A 22,463-nucleotide genomic window follows, 5' to 3' on the forward strand; every position below is an offset into this window, starting at 1 on the left:
AACAATTTTATTTTATAAAACTTCTCCTATTGAGGGGATAATTTTGGACCTGTTTGAGAAAAAGTTCAATTTTCAAAATTATTTTTAAAAATAACTTAACTATTTAACATATATTCATTGTTCTATAATTGCATTTATTAACATTACCGGTACTACATAATTCAAGATTTTATTATCTACTCTAATTACTTTGTAAGAGCCATATTTTTTTGCAATAGCAGTGTTTATTTTGGGGGACAGGAAATGTGTATTATAGTTCTTTTGTATTTCTAAAACTTTTACCATAGTTCTAGATGTATAATATATGTAGATGCTCACTTGATAAATTGGTGTTTATGTTGTATTTTTTCTATTTAATTCTTATAATTTGAGTCTTACTTGCCTTCCTTAATCATACTCTATAGCAACATTATAGACCTTCCTATGATGTGGCTTAGTCTTAAATAGCATTACCAATTATTTGTACATAAGGCCTTTCCGATTTGAATCTTTCCCCTAAAAATTAAAACAGATGGGAAAATTTATTCTTTCTGAAAAGATCTCACTCTGCCATCTGGCTTTTCATAGCTTTTTATTAATGTAGGCTAGAGGTTAAGTTCAATCCTAGTTTTGCCACTTATTAGTTCTATATATTCACAGAGAAATCTTTCTGTGCCTCAGTTTACTCATTTTCCAAAAAGGGCTCACAATAGTAATAACTACCTAATAGCATTGTCGATCTGAAGATTAAATGTTTGTTTATGGAAACAAAGGGAATAGTTCTTAGTACCTAGTAATTGAGCAATAATTGTTAGCTGTTGCATTGTTTATTTAGATTTAATAGTCTTTATTCTTTGCTAATGTATCTTCTTTGTAATGACCTTACTAAATGCCTGTTGAAACAATCACATTTTGAGAACTATGTAAGCAGATACCTTTCATTAACCAGCTTGACTCTAAGCTGCTTTCTGGGTATGAAAAAAAGGCAGGAAAATCTCATTTTTTTAAGTACTATATTAATAGCATTTAATAAAGTTAGAGATACAAATTTGAATAACCACACAGTCCACAGCTGTAAAGATCTCACAGAGGGGGAGTCAGAAAGACAAGCAAGATCTTTCTAATGGGTTATAATATATGACTCACGTCATAAACAGGAGAGCAACTACGCGGAAACGTCAAGGAAACCTCTGAGAATTGACTTAACGTGAGTTGCGTCTTGAAGGGTGAATAGGAATGTGCTGGGCAAAGAAGGGAACGATCCTTCCAGACAGAAACTAGCACACGCAACGGAAGGGAGTCACGGAATAGCCTGGAAGTCTGAGGAACCGTGCAAAGTCCAGACCTGCTGGAGCTGCCAGTACACCATAGGAGCGGAGGTAAAGAAGCCTTGAGAAGTGCATAGAATTATATTGGGGAGAATTGTCTTTTCTTTGTATGCCAAGCCAAAGAGTTTACATTTCATTCTGTAAGTAAGTGGGAGCCAGTAGTAAAAACCTTTCACATTTTTGATTTTTTTAAGCTAGAGGATAACATGACCAGGAAGAGAGGGCCACCCTCAGGAAGACAGCCAGTGTCAGCAAGACATCTGATCTCCCTTAATTTCCTCTTGTAGAATGACTGTAGTGATACAACCCTACTGCACATGGGTACTGCAAGTATTGAAGGACGTAATTTTAAGTGTTCAACATCGTACCTGGCATATAGTTGACACTCAAAAAGTGTCCTCTCCCCTTGCAATAGGAGACGGCACCTCCAGGGCATCGTGGAAGACAGACTGGAATTAATGGATGAGAGAAACAAGGCATCAGTGAAAAGCCCGATGCAGGTAGGCCACGAGGGCATGCACTTACCCATACTGGGAGTGAAGAAGACAGGTGGAATTTAAAAGACATTTCTCTTTTGAGGCAAAATTTACTGAATTTTGTGGCTCTCAGAAGTGGTCAATGAGAGAGAGGGACTGAGGCTGACACTGAGGTTTTTAGCTTAGGAGGCTTGAAACTCTTCTGTGTTTTAGGTACCATGCTTGGTGCTGTGAATGAATAAGATACATTTTCTTCCTTGAGGTTCTCAAAAACTACCAGGGAGACAGATACTTACATGAATAGACACAGTATAAGTCTGGCGAGGGTAGTGGCTCATGTCTGTAATCCCAGCACTTTGGGAGGCCGAGGTAGAAGGATCACTTGAGTCCAGGAGTTCAAGTCCAGCCTGGGCAACATAGCAACACCCCTTCTCTACAAAAACTAAAAGTAAAAATGTAAGCCAGGCATGGCAATGAGCACCTGTAGTCCTAGCTACTCTGGAGGCTGAGGCAGGAGGATCACTTGAGCCCAGGAGTTTAAGGCTGCAGTGAGCTATGATTACACCACTGTATTTCAGCCTGGACGACAGAGCAAGACCTCCTCTCAGAAAATAAAAAAATTAATGAAACAAAAATCCATATTCTAGGCAGGAGTTTTGTATCAGCATCACCTTTTATATCTCTTCCAAATGGGAGGAATAATTTACTGTGGACACTTGGCTGAACTATTGTTAAATTGTGAGTGCTATCAGACCCCAGAATTTATTCTTATTATAGTCACATAAATTCTCATCACTGAATTTCCCAGATCAGTCTTTTATCTTTTCTATGTAATAGCTAAAACATATATACCAGTACATTTTTTTTTTACCTTCAGAATATTAGAGGCATCTCGTTAAGATTTAAGAGAACATTTTATCCCTTGCATGCAATGGCTTATAATTACAAATCTCAGCAAATACCGGTTCTTCAAATGACACGAGATTGACAAGAAATGGAAAGAACCGTTAAGAATAATAAAAAAGAAAAAGCTAACTTACAGTGACATGTAAAGAAATGAACCATTTCCAAAGTAGTCAATTCTTGTGATTATTGATTTTCTTTTTAGACTGACTAATAAGTAGCTTTTTCAGTTCAATGTAACTTCTGAAACTTTCTGTAGCAGCGTTGTTTATATCACTGTGACATAAGCATCCCGAGTATAACTCTTACTAGTAATCCTTTTGAGGCTGCCAGTGGTTTCAGTTTCTTCATGTTCCTTTGCCTATCACCCAGAAAAGTAAGTCATTTTCTCTAAATCTGTCATCTTTTCTACTCCGTTAATCGACTCATCTTAATATCTATGTTCCCTTAATCTTTGCAGTGTGAATTAAATGAAGAATTCACATTTGTATCTTATTGGAAGTACTAATCAAAAATTCAGTTCCTTTTGGAGATTTATTTAAAGCATGTAATAGTGGAGGAGTTACAAGGGGAAGAGAGGTCAGACAGTTAACAGGAAGTGGGTAGAGTGTTTCAATTAGGAAGAGTGTGGGGGGAAAGAACATACAATAAAAGAAAACAAAGGAAGACGTGGGGCCCAATGGAAATAAGAGTCATAAAGGTGTAGAAATGGAGTGTTAATGTGTGTATTTCTTTAAGAAGACAACAGAATTTGAAAATACATCTCAGTGAAAGAGTGGACAGAAGTGTCTGGCAATCCATTGCTATGGTGGCCCTTAAAGAAAGCAGAGCGGACAATTATTTATTTCTTAGAGGAATAACCTCTAAAGGCTCAAGTAAGGTTTGAGTATAAAGAAAAATACTTTATAAAGATGGATGCTTATGGGGACATGAGAGGGGCTTCTGCCAATGTTCTAGTTCTTGACCTGGGTGGTTGTCAGGTGTTCATTTTGTGATGATTCGTTGAGTAATACACTAACTACTATTTTGGGCACTTTTATATGGGTGTGTTATATTGCAATTAAAAACAAAAAGGTAACAGAGAATAAATATTTGACTTCTATCTTATTAAATCCGTACTGTGTTCTTTGAGCACACCACAGATTACCTAACCCACTCACCATTTAGGTCTTTCTGAAGAGATCTGGTGATTTCCTTCTAATTCAAGTCAATTCAATAAACGTTTATTGCATGTCTGGATGTGCAAGATACAAACACATGAAGAAGAACTGCTTTCAAGACGCTCACAGTCTATCACCAGTAGGTGATATAAACATGTAATGGAATTCAACTTGTACCCCCTGAGCGTATTAAAATAAAAAAAAATTAAAAAGAAGCCCACAGTCAAAGGGGGAGATGTAATGCAGGGGGCTCAGGACAACAGTCCCCGTGTGTAAATGGTGTCATGGTAAAAAATGGCAAATCAGGAGGATTAGCAGGGAGGACCCAGGGAAAGGCTTTGATTAGGAGCTGATTTTTGAGCCAATGAGCCAACTCGTACTGAAGCAGAAATTTCCTAATGTAGCAAAAGGGACGTTGGACATAGGCAAAAGCATGTTTCACACACCCACACACACAAGCACAGCACTATTGTAAGCTACAAGTGGATAAGTATTACCAAAATTCCTAGGTTGTGTGAGTGAAGGGTAGAGGCAGGCCTTATTTAAAGCATCAGAAGACTGTGAGTAATGGGAAGATGATGCTATACCCACCTCCTGTATATGATGCCAAATAAAAACCACTACTAACCTGTAAAGTAAGTGGAGGGAAACACAACAAAGTTCTAGTCTTTTCCAAGATTACTATTTTGATGCATTTTTGACAGCAAATATAAAACAGTCTTTCCCTGCATTTGTATCTTTTTAAAGGTATATGAAGAACTTACAGCAAAAGGTCAAATAATAATAGAATTTATAGCTAACGTTTACGGATGCCTTACCGTATTCCAGGTGCTATGATAAACGCTTTACATAGATTATTTCATTGACCCCTCCCGACAGCCTTATGGAAAGACAATATTACCATTAATACTATTACCATTATTATTATTGATTTTAAAAATTGGGGCTTAGAAGATCAGTTACTGTATCCAAAGTCACACGAATAGGATGTCGTTGAGCTGGCACTGACAAGCTGGGCCATCCAGCAATGGAGCCTGAAGTCTTTGCCTCAGCATCACACTCCCATGCGCGTTAGGATGGCCAAAGCAGATCGGCAAGGACTTTTGCTCCTTGCAATGCTTTTTAAACCTCAGATTCATTCATTTATTCAGTCTGTATTACTTGAGTAACTACTATGTGCCAGTACCGTGGTAGACGCTAAAGATACAGCAGTGAATACTGCAGAAGTTATCCCTATTCTCACAGAGTTATTGCTGGAAGGAAGGGCACTCCCTGATAAACATCCTGAACGCTAACGTCTGCTTCCTGGAGAACCCGAACTGCGTTACAACATGAAAAGCCTTGAGGAGGAAGCTACGCAAAGGCAATCGGCATGGCTGCAGGTTGAGTGGGAGACAGGGAGAGGAGCCCAGCTTGAAAAGGTAGACAACGGTCGAATCATGAAGCACCTGGTAAACCAGCCTAAGGCTTTTTCCTAAAAGGAGTGGCCAGTGGGAAGCTAGCCTAGGGTTTTAAGCAGGAAAGACATGGTCAGATTTGGGGTTTTGAAATATCATTTTGGCTGTAGTGCAAATATAATGGATTGGAAGGATACTTTGAACACTAAACTTGTATCTTTCAAACATCATTTTCCTTCTTGTAGATCTTAATGGTAAAATAAAATTACCAAACTGTCTTTCCTGCTCCTGAATCACGGTTTGTCATTCCCTTTCCTCTTATCAATAAAAGCTACTAAATCTGTTCCATGTTTTATGCAGCTACAGTCCTGTGGGATATTGTCTTGTAGCTTCTTGAGAGACCACAGGAAACAGTGTTATGTGAAGACTTGGCCAGTTATTTGTTCTGTGGTGATGAAAGCAAACTGTTCCGGGTCGCTGGAAAAGCTTAAGGTGATGAGTCACCAGAGACATGACCTCCAGATACATCAGAAGAAGGACCTGTCTGTCTTCCTGCCAATCATATGTCTGTGGTTCTGTTTTCTAATTTTTATTTTTCACCTTAATTTCCAGGTATGCGTAATATATAGTAGTTAGATTGACACAGTTCATTTGGACAGGAATAACTGGACAGTCAAGATTAAATTTTTTAAAAGTTTTGTTGAGGTGTAATTGACGTACTATAAACTATCTATACTTACAATGTATTATTTTGATAAGTTTTAACACAAATATACATTAGCGAAACCATCATCAACAATCAAGCTAACAAATATTTCCAGCACCCAAAAAGTTCTGTTGTGTCCCTTTGTCATCCCTGTCTCTCCCTCTTCCCAGCCCCTCCCCCAGGCAACCGCTGACATACTTTCTGTCACTATAGATTACTTTGCATTGTGTATAATTTGACATAAATGTAATCATACGACGTGGACTCTTTTTTTGTCTGGCTTCTTTCACTCAGCATCATTACTTTGCAAACTAGATGTAAAGTGTTCAATTAAATTATATTCTATATAAGTCATCGAACTTGTTCCACATAAGAAACCTTGTGCTTATTTACATGATATTATATGCATTATAAATATCAACAGTAAAAGTGATGCTGAACTTTTTAAGTATAATTATTCACTGTGCCTCAAACCGAAATTTTGATCGAGTGACCAAAGCAATTTTCCTTTGAAATTATAAACCAGAACAAGTGATCTGTGAAGTTCTTTAACAAGCCTATATTTAAAGGGAACGCAAATAAGACATTTGGTAAAAGCCTCTCCTCTCACCAGAATATGTGGCCAAATAACCTAGAAAATTGGAAGCTGAAGAGTGGCTACTATGACATGTGGAATTAGAGGACACGAGGGAATCTGCAAAATTTGTCTAAAATACTCAGTTAAACTAGAGGCTACCCCCTCAACACGTATGCACACATGTGCTCACACACGCATGTACGAACAGCAGTGCACCTGTTTCCTTCTATAAATTGCTTTTAGCCCAGATTAGCTCATCAATTGCTTTACATTACCATTTTAATTTTCTAATATCTTTAAAAGGGATGAAAAATAAATATAGTTTTAGAAATATCATTATAGGCAAATCTCAGCACTATTTAATTGTACCTGTAAAATGCCAACCTTAGAATAGGTCATAAAATCACTTCTTTTACCTTTTTAAAAAGATTGTTTCACATACAGCACCAAGGTATATACATAAGCGGCACTCAGTGTGGATTTCTCAGGTGAATGAAACAAAGCTTTCTGCTGACTGCATTTTCTCTGAAATCCTGTCACCTCACTTTGGTGTCCCTGAGAAGCCAATGTCGTCACTTCCTTTCAGATAGCATATTCTTAATCTGGCTGTAAAAGTTCATTGGTATATTTTTCTTTTTCTTTCTTTTCTTTTTTCTTTTTTTTTTTTTTTACAAATAAGCTTCTTAAATAAGCTTCTAGGATTTATTAAATTAAAAAAATTTTTTTTTATTTCAGGAAATTATGGGGTTACAAACATTTTGGTTACATGTTATGACTTTGCCACATCCCAACCATGATTTAAGACGTGCCCTTTCCTATATTTTTCTTTTTTAAAAGAAAAATCTTTGTATTTTAATCTTTTTATTCTATTCTATTCAGCTGAGGCCTTTTTATGTCGTTTTGGAGAAGAGGTGGATGGCTGTTTTCTATTTTTCAGTCTCTGGCTTACTATCTTGCACATTTAACTAACACAGCCTAAGAGAGGATGCCTTTTAATTTCATGGTCCCACAAGGCCTAGTACCATATACCTTATAATAAGTGCAGAGTGGATTAAACCTGACCCATATTATTTGCCTGTCAGGGGTGAGATAATCTGTAAATTTCACATTGTGCCTTCACTAACCATAACCATTATTTTCTTTTATATTTATCAACTCCCACACATCACAAGAACATAATCCTGTTATTTTGAGTTGGCTGGGAATACTGTGGCAGCTGGGAGTTCTGTATGGGTTGTAGCTCAAGTTTTCTTTTTCTTGTAAAATGTTTTGTCTAGTTTTCATGCTTCTGACAATGTTTTTAAAGATCCTTTCTGTATGTCTTGGATCTGATAATGTTTTTAAAGTTTGAAAAATTGACCCGTTCAGTAACCAGACAATCCCCATTTATGGTATATCTCTGAGTGTGCATACCTGCATGCAAATTCTCATCTATTTGAGAAACAATCTAAGATCCTTTGAAACTCTAGTGTGGAAAATAATAATAGTGAAATGAACTTTGGGTTTCTGGATAAATATATATATCGTTTGGTTTCCTAAACAGGTTATGAGTAGTATTGATTTTCTTCTAGAGGCTTTAATACTAATTTTATTTGTAAGCAAAGAAATTGAAAGAAAGAAAATTGAAAGCTTAATCCTTCCTAGGATTTCTTCTTAGAGTTTCCTCATAGGTTGTAGCTAAAAAACAACAGGGCTTAGTTTTAAGAAATCATAACAACAGAGTATAATTTTTAAGTATCAGTTAAACCAAGGTAATGATGTAGTTCATGTCAGTGTTCTTTTTTTATACTTCAAAGAAGTATCCTGTCTGACTCTTTCTTTCATATCAACCACTGCAAAAGTTCTAGGGCAAATTATTGGCTCTCCTCTTTTCTCCACACTATAGACATGGGCTACAGAAGGGTTCCAGCACCTTTTTGGGGTTGTCCCTAAGTCCACACGCTCAGCTCTTGGTCACCCACTGAATCCATTTCCATTGCACCATACATCTTATTTGTCTTAAATAACTTTTTATATTTCTACTGATAAGTCAGTACTGTGCATACAAACTGAATTTCCCAGCTTTGCTTGGAACATGGTGCTCACTAGAAGAATGGAAAATCAATTTGAAACAATAAATAAGGAAAGCAGAAAGAGTAAACAAAATGTGGAAGGGCGAGGCTTATTCCGATGAGTGACTAAGTAGGCAGCTTCCTGTGGGCCCTTTAAAGAATGATTTTTTTGAAAAATGTTCTTCCCTAGTCTTAACTGGAGAGCAGATTTGTTTGAAAAGATGCTGATAATTAGGTAAAGCACAAATATATGGGGTTAATTTTTACAATGCAAAAGAGACTATGTTATTCCAACAGCCACAGTCTCTACAATAAGACAACTCCTGTTAAATTTTAATAAGCAACTTATACCTACTCATATCCACATAGATTCTTCATCTATAAATGTAGATCTATAAACTAGATCTTTTGTGCATTGTATAAAATATACATTGATGTCTTTCCTTAAGTGTGATTTAAATTTATAATAGAATAACACCTGTTATAAATTTTAAGTATCTAATGGGCTTTAGATACCCAGCACCACTGATAAGCTTGCCATTGCTTTGTGTCTGTCAGTGTTTTCTAAGTTAAATGTGCATTCCATGAGAACAGACCACGTTTTACTCTTCTCCTTTCCCTACATTCCCCAACTCAGTGCTATGTACAAAATTGATGCTTAATACATACTTGTTGATTGAGAAGCCAATATACATAGCCATGAGCTGACAAACCTCAGACTCTATACGGGTGGAAACTCATGCTCAATAGGAAGAGCATGGGGAAGCTTGAAATGAATCCTTGCTCAGGAACATACTAGCAATGTGACCACAAGCAACTTACGTAACTTCTCTGAGCTTCGGTTTTCTTAAGGAAATGAGGATAATGATAAGCACCTTAGGATTCTCACAAAGATTAGAGATAAATGATTCAAAGTGGCTGGCATGGGGCCGGCCCACAGCCCTGAGTTAATTATGTTATTCCCACTTTGCAGATGACAAGAACAAGGGTCAGTGTTGAAGTAACTCATACATGACACAGCCATTAAGTGCCAGAGCCGGGTTTCAACCCCAGCTTTGTCAGACTTTGAAAATAGCACTTAACATTTCCTCTATTGCACTCACTTTTTAGAAAGGCCATTTCCAGGGTAGAAAATGAATAAGAGGAGGACAAAAATGAAGGCAGGGGAACAAATGAGGACAGTGCCTTTCCCACTTTTTGATGGTGACCCACAGTATTACGTGGTAAACCCTGAATACAAGCAACTATGCAAAACAGTTGAACCTTAGTGCACGTGCCGTAGTCAGATATTTTCTATCCCATTCTATTTTATTTCATGTTTTAAAAATTCTAATTTGAGCAGACTAAGGGGTGGGGTCTGGGGTGGTGTTGGGGCATATGGGAAATTTAACAACCTCAGTCTCAGGTCACCAGGCAAAGCTTCCTACTCTCTCTGAGGCCTTAGTCTCCTCACCTGGTTGTGGTCCTCACCTGGGCCTTGCAAGGGCTGAGGAGTGGTCCCTGCTGGTCCTCACTTGGCTGCAGGCCTGAGTCGACCCAGCACACCGGGACTTGCGGGCCAGGCAGGGCAGGAGACTGGGAGACCAGGCCCTGGCCACAGGGAGTTGGGACCGCTCGTGTCAGTAGCTATTTGCCCGGTCATCCATGGAACTGAGACAAATAGAAAAGTGTTTCCTCTTCAGGCTACAAAGCAAGTAATTCAAGAAAATGGTCAGAAATGCAAACAGGACCCAGAAGTACACAGCAGAAAGCCTTGGAGATACAGTGGTGAACAAAATAATCCCTATCCCAGTGGAGCTAACCTGCAACGAACAAGAAAATGATAAAATAAGACAACGCAGGCACAAGGGTCATACCGGAGGGCCAGACAGCTTAAGGAAGAGGAAGCTTGGTTGTCTCTCCTTCCTGCAGCCTCTGCTGGTTTATCTTAGGCCAACTCAAGACTTTGGAGACTCCTTGTCATTCTTCACCAGCCAGTCACGGGAACCGTCTGGGGAACTCTGTACACATGGCTCACAAGGACTGGGGAGCCGCAATCTGGAGAGAGCTGCTGATGGCAAAGCTTGGAATGACTCCCGTTCAAACTCAGAAGTCGATTCAGGAAGGAGAAACATTTGAAAGAGGAGCGATTACTGGACTCATTGACATTGGGAATATTTCACGTGTCCAAGGAACTTGACTCCTGACCAGCTGGTTGAACTGAAGAATAAAACTATATGACCAACCCTAAACAGGAGTACCTTACTGCTATTTCAAATCCAAGATGGTTGCTACAGCCAATATGCAGAAAAGGAGAAAAGATATATTCCAAGTAGATATCCCAGGGCAGCTAACCTCGTTAGGGCAGGAGACATGGACAGTATGAACAAGCTAGAGGAGCATGACAGTGAAACACACTAAATGTCTTTCACAACCATGATGCATATGTAGTAAATAATATTAAAATTAAATCGCCACTACGTTTGATAATACTATCCACTAAGTGCTATTCATAGAAAACATTTCTTTACTCAGGGTAAGTGTACGGGTACAAGGGCAGGCTTCTTAATTAGATGGGTCTTTGTGCTCATTGAAAATATTTTGAGTACTTTGACCTTTACAAACAAGGAAAAGCTGCCAGTAAACGCCTCTGTGTGGCTGCTAATTTTGGCCCTGCTAGTTTCTGGATTGCACATATAAGTAAATTTAAGACTTTTTAAAAAGTTTATTATGATCCATTAAATTGATTTCATACTTCACTAATGGGTCAAAACCTACATTTTGAAAAATACTTAATTAGGTGATTAAGTTATAATAATCCATGTAAGAGATGATCGTAGGTAGAAGTAAAGTGGTAGCAGTGGAAATGGGAGAAATAGAAGTAATAATTAATTGAGAAGTAGAATCAATATGTCTGCAAGATTGTTTGAAGGGAACAGAGAGTGAGGAGGTTTCCAGTTTGGATAACGTGTTACCATTCATCAGAGACGGAGCACTGTAGGAACAATTTTGATGGGGAGTGGATTTTACTTTGGAAACACTGGATATGTGATGCTTAGGGACATCCAGATGGAGATGCCTCATAAGTAGGTAGAAGTGTGAGCTGGAGACCAGGAGATAAGTCTGTGCTGGAAGTACAGATTCATCAGCACATAGTTGAAGTCATGGCAATAGATGAGACTCCCTGGGTGCCCGGGGAGAAGGCGAGTCAGGAGTGGGACCCTGAGGATTAGCTGCAGGAAAGGCAGAGGGAGAAGAGGGAAAGAGGAGAGAGACTTCAGAAAGGTGGAAGGTAAAAGAGAAGAGCCTTTGAAAGATTCCTTTAGTTACAGTTCTCACGATACCGTGCGTTGTCGACGACACTGAGGCACAGTGGGGGGCGGAAGGAGGAAGGAGAGGCGCAGCACACTAAGGAGCACTGCAGCAGGAGTAGGAGGTAGTCCCAGGACAACCTGCAGCTCTGCGGGCGGGTTGCTTCGCCTGTGCAGTGAGTGTGTTGAGCTAAATGATCTCGGTGGTGTTTAATTTGGAGCAGAGAGTGGATGGGCGGAGAATATGGGAAGATGTCCAAATTAACCCATTCATTCACGTAGTCAACAAAAATTTCTTGAGTTCTTATAATGTTTAGGTACCGTTTTCGTCACAGTAACGTCACAGTGAACCAGACTCACTATGCAAGCTGACACAGTAGTGAGGAAAACAGACCTGAGCAAGGAAACAATTTAAGTTACAGTGTATTTTCAGGTGCTGACAAGAGCTACGAAGAAAAGTAAAATGGACAAAGGGGGAAATGGGGCAATTTGGACAGACTTCTTTCCGTATCTGTGTGAGAGCTGAATGAGTGAAGTGAGGATGCTCTAATGCAAGGGGCTTACTGGAGAGTATTCCTGGAAGGGGGAACAGCCAAGTGCAAAGGCAGCAGGAACGACTCAGCAAAATTAAGCAAAGCCAGTGCAAAGAGAGAGCAGCAGGTGATGAGTTACCAGCAGAAACCAGACCAGCGTGGGCCTTGTTGGCTAGGGTAAGAACTTGGAATTTCTTTTGCAATTGGAAAGCTATTGGAGGGTTGAACAGGTGGATGGCTTGATCTCATTTATGTTTTTAAAAGTTCACTTTGGTAGCTGTGTAGACCATAGAAGGTAAAAGTAAATGCAGGGAAATCTGATAGAGGTCAATGATTCAATGATTTCATTAATCCAGCTAAGAGGAGGTGAGGGTTGGATTAAAATGGCAGGTTGACAACTAGTACTAATTAACCTTAATTGAGCACCTACTATAGCCAGGCTTAATTCTAAGTACTTTGTATGTGTTAACATTATTTCCTCAACCAACCCTATGAAGTAGGTGCTATTGTTATCTCCATTTTACATATGACGAAACCGAAGCACAGAAAGGTAAAGTATAATAACTTGGCTAGATTACACAGCTAGTAAGTGTTAGAGCCAGAATTCAAACCTGGGCAACCTGCCTCTAGAGTTTGCCTGCTTCATCTCTGTGCTAGAAAAAAATCAGGACACATTTGGAAGATACAGCTGACAGACTTGATGGATTTGCTGTTGGGTGTGAAGAAGAGGACAAGGATCAAGGGAGACTCCCGGGACTTTGGCAAGAGCAATTGTGTGACATTTGTTAAGATGTGACATTTATTAAAATAGAGAAGACTAGGCAGGAGAGCAGGGATCAAAACTTCTGCTTAAGTTCGTGCCAGCCTGAGCAAGAGCGAGACCCCATCTCTCCTAAAAATAGAAAGAAATTAGCCGGACAACTAAAAATATATAGAAAAAATTAGCCAGGCATGGTGGCACATGCCTGTAATCCCAGCTACTTGGGAGGCTGAGGCAGGAGGATCGCTTAAGCCCAGGAGTTTGAGGTTGCTGTGAGCTAGGCTGACGCCACGGCACTCTAGCCTGGGCAACAGAGTGAGACTCTGTCTCAAAAAAAAAAAAAAAAAAAAAAAAAAAATTCTGCTTAGAACACATTAAGTTCAAGATGGCACATAGAAGTAGACAGGTAGAGACGTTCAGTAGGCACTGCAAGCCCTTTGATACCTGAAGTGGACAGCTCTGTTTAAATGTAAGATAGAAACAATCTAGCATTATGCTAGAGAAATATTCTGCTGGGATCAAAGCCTATCAGCCCTTTTACATATTCTCATTTAAATGCAATTCCCATTTGGGGAATTGAGTGGAATGATTTGCGAATGTAGCAACAGCAAAATATCCAGATCTCCCTTTTATTAGTAGTCAGTCAGTGAGCGAAGATTTTTAATAAGAAGCTTCCCAGAAATCTCATACCTCAGGCAGGAGCACCACATACCCACAACCCTTAACCTTCCAATAGGGCAAATTGTCCCAAGTAGAGAAAGCTGACTTTGATGTCACCACCCAGTGGCCCTGCCTCCACCTCTGTCTGTGGGTCACTGAACCTTGCCTGCATAACACACAAAATTGCACAATTCCAAACCTGCGCTGACTTACAAAATACTGCCCCCTTGTCCCCGGCGCCCCTGACTTCAGTATTTGACTTTTTACTTCATCTGACCTCAGATGATTCAAGCCCTTCTGGCAGGCTCAAACTTAAGATTTACTCTCCTGGTCCTGCCTGACCGGACTCACCCTGCCCCTACCTGTGCCGAGCCTGGTGTCTGTGGACCACTTGGTGTGACACACTGGGCTGGGGACGTTCTCTATCTTGACTACCATGGTGGTCACACAGGCGTATACACTTTCAACACTCCCCAAACTATGCACATGGATACAGCAGTTTAACAATACTTCGGTTTGAAAATAATATTACGCTGGGTGCTTCTCCAATCACTTATTTCCCCCAAGAAGCTTGTAATTGAAAGAATGCATGATACTGAACAATAGCAGGCAATATCTAAACGCCAACTACGTAACCCCCAAATAAATATTATAGCAGTTAGATTTGTAAAGCAAAACTTCACAGAGAGGATGATGCTCATTTAAACCTTGGGAATTTAGTAGACTGAAGAAACAGAGAGAGGAGGAGGATACAGGGCAAGGGAAATGGTGCAAGGCCAGGTGTAAGTATGGCAATTAAAAGAAATTCTGGCCGGACGCGGTGGCTCATGCCTGTAATCCTAGCACTCTGGGAGGCCGAGGCGGGAGGATCGCTTGAGCTCAGGAGTTCGAGACCAGCCTCAGCAAGAGTGAGACCCCGTCTCTACTAAAAAATAGAAAGAAATGATCTGGCCAACTAAAAATATATATAGAAAAAATTAGCCAGGCATGGTGGCGCATGCCTGTAGTCCCAGCTACTGGGGAGGCTGAGGCAGGAGGATCGCTTAAGCCCAGGAGTTTGAGGTTGCTGTGAGCCAGGCTGACGTCACGGCACTCAGTCTAGCCCGGGCAACACAGTGAGACTCTGTCTCAAAAAAAAAAAAAAAAAAAAAAAGAAAGAAAGAAATTCTGGGAGACAGTGAGTACACTAGCCTGGATTTGTTCTGAGAAACAGTGAAAATTAATATCGGGAGGGACCCAATTTATTGATTGCCAGGATAAGAAGTTTAGAAACTACCGGTGGGCAATGCAATATTGTAATGAGGTATCAAAAGCTTCTAGCTAGTAAGTAGAAAGGCTGGGATTCTGACCCAGGAAGTCAGGCTCCAGAGCTCGTATCCTTAGCATTCCACTCTGCTGTCAATTATCCTATCCACTGCGGCAGGAAACTGGCAGCAGGGACTGTTTCCGCTATATCCTCCTGGCTTCTCCTCCACTGCTAACGGTGGCACTTGCTCCTCCCTGGGCTCGTGCCTCCCCAGCTGCTCACACTCCGCTGATGACTGCCGGGTAGCCTCACTTATCTGGCTCTTCAGATACGTCGGGAGGGACAGGAGACTGAAATTAAACAGCTACGTGGTTGTAGTCATCTTTCCCAATAGGGTTAGCTCTGAGTAGCCTTATAAAAAAAATCCTGTGAGCTCCCTGATGCCCACCGTCATGTCCGCCATGCCTGGCACAGAGCAAGCAGGCCACGAATATGTGTTGAAATGAATCGATCGAGTCTGTCCCCTGTTCTATCAATTAAGGGATAGTTGTGAAAGCCACGGGTGGAGAAAACACGAAAGAGAAAGAACTACATTGGCTTTTTATTTTTCTTATTTTTATCAAATGCATGCGTATGGTAGAAAGATAAAACAGAAGGGTTTACAATGAAAGCAACAACCCCCTCTTCACTGCCCGTTCCTACCCCTGGGGCTATCACTTGAAAGTTTTTCTGTTTTTAGTACTTCTGGTGGTTAGCTCCGTATCTTTAAATAACGTCTATGTCATTGCTTCTTTAATCAACGTTAGACGTTATCGTTGTCATCCCACTGAGACATAGGAGGATGTATGAGCCTGTTCTTTGATAGGAATCTGTGGCAGGCCTGGGGTGGTGAGAGGTTAACCCTGCTTCTTGTCCAAGGATTGCTAGAGCTCCCTGTGTGTAGCCCTACTAAGGCAATCACCGCACTAACCAAAACCATCAGCTGTCTTACTCGTTCCCTTGTGACAGGCTGAGCAACTTAGGGACAATAGTCATCTCCTTAAATTTGTGTCCCCCAGACCTATCAGTGACGTCTACATAGCAGCCAGGCTCATCACATCAACGTATTGAGTGGATCAGTGAATGACTTCTGTTGATAAAGTTACCAAAAGGCTAATGAGTCATGAGAAAGGGGAGATCTTAATGACTGATCATCCAAGAAGCAAGTGAACAACTGGTTTCAAGGTTGACTGACCAAATCTTCCTGTCACCCTAAACAGCCAAACCTCATCTGCACCGTGCTTGGATAGCTAGCATCCCCAGTGAGGGGAAAGGTTCTTAGGTTCTAAATAATTGATAACATAGGCTATTTAAATGTGAGAGTTATCATTACTGTCTAGAAGAAATTTTGAGAAATATAAAATTACAGTTGAGGCATGATTTTACTGATTATTTAAATTAATCTTTTCAAAGAGAAGTTGGACATTTATTCCACTTTTAACAAATAACTTAAAATACTAATATCAGTCAAATGTAACTTTATCATATTCCATAGTTTAGAATCAGAATCTAAAAATTAAACACCTAGGGTCACCGTCATTTATTTACCAAAATAAATGTAAGTTCCTCTCTAAATTTGACCTTTCTCTTTATTTACTAGCTCAGTAGATGGCATCTCCATAGTCTAAGTAATTGAAACCAAAACTTATCTTTTCTGGACTTGTCCCTTGTCTCCTACATATTCTCTGGGACCAGGTCCTAGCAGTTCTAGTAAATATTTTCCTACTATCCCTTGCATCTGTCTCCTCTCACCACCCCCACTGTACATTCAGGCAGGGCCTCATCAGTCTTCTTCCAAAGCCTTTGCAGGAGACATCTGCTTCAGTCTTCACCTGCCTGCTTGGCCATCCCTCGGCCACATGTCACCAGAACGTTATTTCAAAAACACAAATCTTATGATATTTCTTCAATGTACCCCGGTTGGACAATAAATTATATAAAGTTACCCTACTTAAAAAAAGTCTTCTTCAGACCACTGTCATAGCTCCTACAGCCAGAGAGAGGATCAGGAGGAAGACTGTTCTATATGTCAGGGAGGGTAGTTGTATCATGTCTCTCTGTCGATTCCTGATGCACCCCAATAGTCAAGGGATACAGAGTACAGGATTAAAGGAGAAGATTACTAAGAGAGAGGCAACTGTAAAGTTGATGTTCAGGATCCAACTCCAGTCCTCGGGGGTAAATGGAGGGCTAGTCAGGGCAAGGCCAGTGAGGCACAAGTAGATGAATGCAGGTAACGCAGGGACTGAGAGCCCCCCAGCACCAAGGCCTATGCCTGAGCTGCCCCCTACTCAGTCTGTTCTCAGCAAGACTCAGTTCCAGGCCTCCCCCTCACAATGGAGTCGGTGCTCCTAGTACACTGCCCGCCCCCAGTTAGTTGATTCTGGAACAAGAATGAGCCTCTGGGGAGCAAGAAACAGCATAGCCAGAGCTTGCTCCTAATTCTAGGAAATTGAGGTCTGTTGAATCAAATGGAAATACAAACTGTTAACTTTACTATCATAGAAAGAAATCATTTACATTGCACTAAAATAGATCAATGTATAATAATTCCAGGAAAGTTAAACTATTGCTTCCAAGATTCATTAAAAGTCAAAATGCTGTTTCAGTGAAGTCTTGCTCAGAGAAATGAACATAATTGTTTTGTTCTTTATAAATTGTGATTTTTATCAATGGTGTGATTAGGTCCTTAAATCATTTTTAATGATTGCTGAGGAGGAAGAAAAGAAAGAAATTTTATTAAAGAATGAGCAGCCTTCTTCCTTCAAAATAGCTTATTAAATAGAACTTGTTTTAATGTGAAAAACATACTTAAAAAAGAAGACTACATCTCTTACTGATCAGTTTCATTTTTACTTTTTATGGCTTATTGAGTTATTTAAAAATACATGAAGTTTAAATATTTACGCTTCTTAGTTTCTCCTACATGCTCAAACTAGTATATTATCAAGGCTTAACCATCGTACAAGACATTTAATAATATTGAAAGGACTACTAAAGCCAGGTGAAAATTAAGCATAGTACATAGTAATCTTTTTCTAATTTTTGCCTTCACATTGTGTTTGGTAATAGATATATTACCAAATGTCTTATATATTTGGTAGTCCTACTGCTAGGTCATAGAAACATATGAGCTTATGGAGTTGTATCCAAAATACCACCATATTGATCCCATTATCAAAGAGTTTGGCTGATAGAATAAGGTAAGCCACAGCGACATTGACAATACTGAAGAACCGCAACGAATGCACATGAAGTATCTTTGTATTCTATTTTTTATTTTCTAAAATCTTCCATTTATCTGGAATTCTGTTTTTTACTAGAATTTTTTTTTTTTTTTTGAGACAGGGTCTGTTCTGTCACCCAGGTGAGAGTACAGTGACATCATCATAGTTCACTGCAACCCCAAACTCTTGGACTCCAACAATCCTCCTGCCTTATACTCCTGAGTAGCTAGGACTACAGGCACACGCCACGACTCCTGGCTGATTTTTCTATTTTTTGTAAAGATGTGGTCTTGCTCTTGCTCAGGCTGGTCTTGGACTCCTGGCCTCAAGCAATCCTCCTGCCTCGGCCTCCCAAAGTGCTAGCATTATAGGCATGAGCCACCACGCCTGTCCTACTAGAAAGTTTAAATGGCTAGAATTTCCCCTTTACCATTTGTATTAGTTTCCTATGGCTGCTATAATGAATTACTATAAACTTAGTGGCTTAAAACAACACGATCTGTTCTCTTATAGTTATATAGGTCAGAAGTACAAAATGGTATTTTATGGGGCTAAATTCAAGGTGGCAGCAGGACTGGTTTCTTCTGAGGGCTCCAGGGGAGAATCCGTCTCCTGCTTTCTCTTGCTTCTAGAGGCTGCCTGTGTTCTGTGGCTCATGACACCTTGCTTGCTTCTCTCCAGCCTCCTGCTGCCACGGTCACACATCCTTCCACTGACTGATCCTTCTTCCTCCCTCTGAGATGATTACGCTGGGCCCACCCAGACACTCGCGTTAATCTCCCCATCTCAAGACCCTTAACTTAATCACGTGTGCAAAGTCCCTTTGCCATGAAACCATCATATTCAGAGGTTTTAAGGACTAGAATGTGGACATCTTTGTGGGAGGAGGACATTATTCAACCTATCATGACCTTGTTACTTGACTGTTTTTATCCCATTGTATTATATTTTGTACCGTAAGGTGTTATAAGAAAATAGTTTGGGTTTGTTTTCAAATCATGCACTCTACGTAGTAGACATTGCCTTTTTTGACGCCACCAATGGATAAGGCTTACGGGAGGCAGGGCTCAAATTTTTGCCACAGAAGTTCAAGGGGCCAAATCCTTGCTGTCACCATGCCCTGGCATTTAGGCTGTGGCCCTGTGGCTTCAGCTCAGCCCACGTGGGCTCCAGCTCACATTCCTCACCGTCGCAGTGGCAGGGAGGGTCCAGGGGCAATGGACCCATCCAGCTCCTTGGCTGCATTTCCTGCTGCCTAACCTCTGTTCCTGCCATTTATTTTTGAACCTGGGCTTCCAGCCTTCCCTTCTGAGAGCTACTCATTATCTTTCAAATGAATTTCTTTTGTGTTTGAGTTAGTCAGAGTCAGTTTCTGTTGCTTTCACAAACAGCCTTCATTGACACAGAGTTCCTTTTTTTTAATGATTTTTTAAATGATTGGCTGTAACCTGGGAATCTCATCATAATTACGTGTCATTAGTTGAGTATAAAAAACAAATCCCACTAAGAGAGAAAGCAGTTATTAACCCGGGTGATGGATTAATCCACAGTGATGGTCATGAGACATTGCCTTTTGATCATCAAGGAACGATGTATATCTTGTTTGGTATTGAGTTGATTTTTTTTTTTAATTGATACTACCAGGTTATGGACTGAACTCTCAAACAACCAAAATATTTGATCAACTAGAATGCTGCATCCTTTAACCCCAAGATCAATAGAAATGTATTTGATAGTTCTGCCATATTTGCCACAAGTTGATTTTCCTATTCAAAAAGCTTGGACACTGGGACGAATTTTGAGGAAACAACACATTCGAAATATGTTCATTATTCAAAGAACCGAGTGTTTGTGTTCAGCCTCCTCAGCGAGTAATATTTTAGCCATAACACTGATTGAACGCCTGCCATGTGCTCGCCTCCGGATGAGGCGCTGGGCACAGAGATGAATAAGGCTCCTGGCTCCCCGCACAATGCCTGGCAGTGGCAAGGGGCACTCAGTGAATGCTTTTTGAATTAATGACATAATCCCTGCCTCTAAGGAGCTCTATCCTGTGGGAAAGACAGACACCTAATTGGGGCATATCGTGTGCCCAAAATAGTGAATTTGAGAGAGAGTGAGTGTGGAGAGGAACAGCTGGCATGTTTCAGATACCTTCGTGAGTTCTTAACATGGTGTTGAGGTCATGCTCTCCTGTCTAATGACACCTCCCGGCTCTGTCAGAATTGTTATTCAGGCCTCTCCTTCCAGGCCCTCCTAGTTAAGCATGTGACACTGTGTTTGAACTTCTATTAATAGGCCTAGTCAGCTCCTTAGCAGATTGCATCTTAACATCAAACAGCCAGAATCCCCAACAATGACTTCTTGGCGCAAAGCCAATCCGCAAGCATCAAAGCCATATTCCTTGCAAATCAGCTCCGCGTGATGATAAATAATGGCATTGGGATTCCAAACCAATTATCCCATGGTGAAAGGCATATTTGTCAAGGGCACACTGTGCTTTATTTAAAACCAGTAACATTGCTGATGGCTAGCCCTGAGACGTCGCAATGGACACAGCAAACTGATGAGAGGAATAACCAGTAAAAGGTGTATAATTCATGTCCCCCAGGTTACGACAACCTGAACAAGTTCAAGAAAATGTGTGTTTAGGCACAATGTAAGTTTCTGATTTGCATCCCTACTGGCTCCACTACTGGAACCCCATCTTGTCTGTATAATGGGGTAGAAGCATGTGCTTTTAAATTTAGATCTCAACACCTGCGTTAGCTCCGTGATCTTAGGCAAATCATTCTCTAAGCCTCAATCTCCGCATCTGTAAAATGAGAGATATTAAGCCCTCCCTTAACTGCATGCTGCAGTCCAATGAATGGACTGCCGGCTTTATTGTTAATTAGAACTAGTACACCTGGCACCATGCTAAGCACTTTACAAACATCATTTCAGTCCTCATTCCAACACTAGAAGGTAGGTACTTTTACCCTATATAATAAATGAGTAAAGTGAGACTCAGATTAATTACCCAATACCCCAGGCACTGAGAGAGAGAGTAGACTCAAACTCAGGCTTGCTGACTTCTATAGCCAGGCTCTTTCCCACACTATGCTGCTTCTCTCTGATGACATCGGGGTCCTCTTGGCCACCTTCCTTCTCTCTGTTGCTCCATGTCTCCCACCGTCTTTCTACTGACCTCACCAGGACAAGACAGTCATCACTGTGTTCTCTGGTTCACTGGACAACCTGCCTGATGGGCCAATTCCCGTGGTAGATATGCATCACTAGACCGTCATTGGGCTGGGTCAGTTTGAAACAAAATTTTATATTAGACTCAAGCAACACGATACTCCTCAATCATCAGCAACTAAGATGTTCATTAAAGCATATTGGTAAAAGCACTGGCTTTGTAGGGTTTGGAAAACTTGTATTTAAGTCCCACCCAAATCAGGGATCATGAGTTGTGTAAATTTAATCAGCTTCTTAATCTCTCTGAGCCTATTGCAGTCTGAGTTAATGTATGTGGCTGGTTATTCTCTGGTTTTTCCCCCAGATTTATTCCCTCTCTCTCTCTCTCTCTTTCTCTCTCTGTCTCTCTCTCACACACACACTTCTCTGCTCATCTCTATGTTCTAAGGGTTTTGTGCCTCCTACTAACTGCATTGTTAGCACTTCCTTGCCATCTGGCTTCTGCTTCACTTTAGGAGCAGATCAGAAGGTGGGAAGAGAGAGGGAGCCAGATAATTCTTCCCTCTCTCATTGCTTCTGCACCACATACCGGGCAGCAGCAGGGAGGCCCTTCTCCCTGGGCCCCAGCCTTAAACGGGACTCTAGACAACACTGTTTCCACCCCTCATCCCTTAGATTCTAGGGGAAGTCTTGGCTTCCTACTCCACTCTGGGTGCCTCGACATCCTTTGTTTGCTCTTTCACCTGCTCACAACATCTGTAAGTAGCTCCTTCATTAGAGTCTCTTCATTGAATCCTCTGAGTAAATTCTGTTGCTTGCTTGGAAACTGTTATAGTACATGGCTTGAAAACGACAGAGCACTATCTATAAAAATACAGGTCATCAAATTGTCATTATTTATTATTCTTTTGCCATAGTTTCACCATCAATACTACATTCTGAAGTTTG

The 22,463-nt window shown here is 40.5% G+C and overlaps 1 protein-coding gene across 6 annotated transcripts in view; it reads left to right on the plus strand.

Annotated features, from left to right (window-relative positions):
- Positions 1–1,120: 1,120 nt before the first annotated feature.
- S1PR1 (sphingosine-1-phosphate receptor 1) overlaps positions 1,121–22,463 on the plus strand; it is an 88,467-nt gene continuing 67,124 nt past the window's right edge. For 3 of the 6 annotated variants that reach the window (XR_006734026.1, XR_006734022.1, XR_006734025.1), the window contains exons 1-3: positions 1,121–1,358; positions 1,502–1,628; positions 1,723–1,807. The gene's annotated coding sequence lies outside the window, so the exon portion shown is untranslated. Of the gene's footprint in view, positions 1,359–1,501; positions 1,629–1,722; positions 1,808–5,091; positions 5,268–5,603; positions 6,208–10,259; positions 11,028–22,463 lie in introns of those variants that run through there. The other 3 variants (XR_006734024.1, XR_006734023.1, XR_006734021.1) reach the window with 3 other exon arrangements.

Source organism: Lemur catta, chromosome 3 (assembly GCF_020740605.2).
Source record: "Lemur catta isolate mLemCat1 chromosome 3, mLemCat1.pri, whole genome shotgun sequence".
Classification (NCBI taxonomy): Eukaryota; Metazoa; Chordata; class Mammalia; order Primates; family Lemuridae; genus Lemur; species Lemur catta.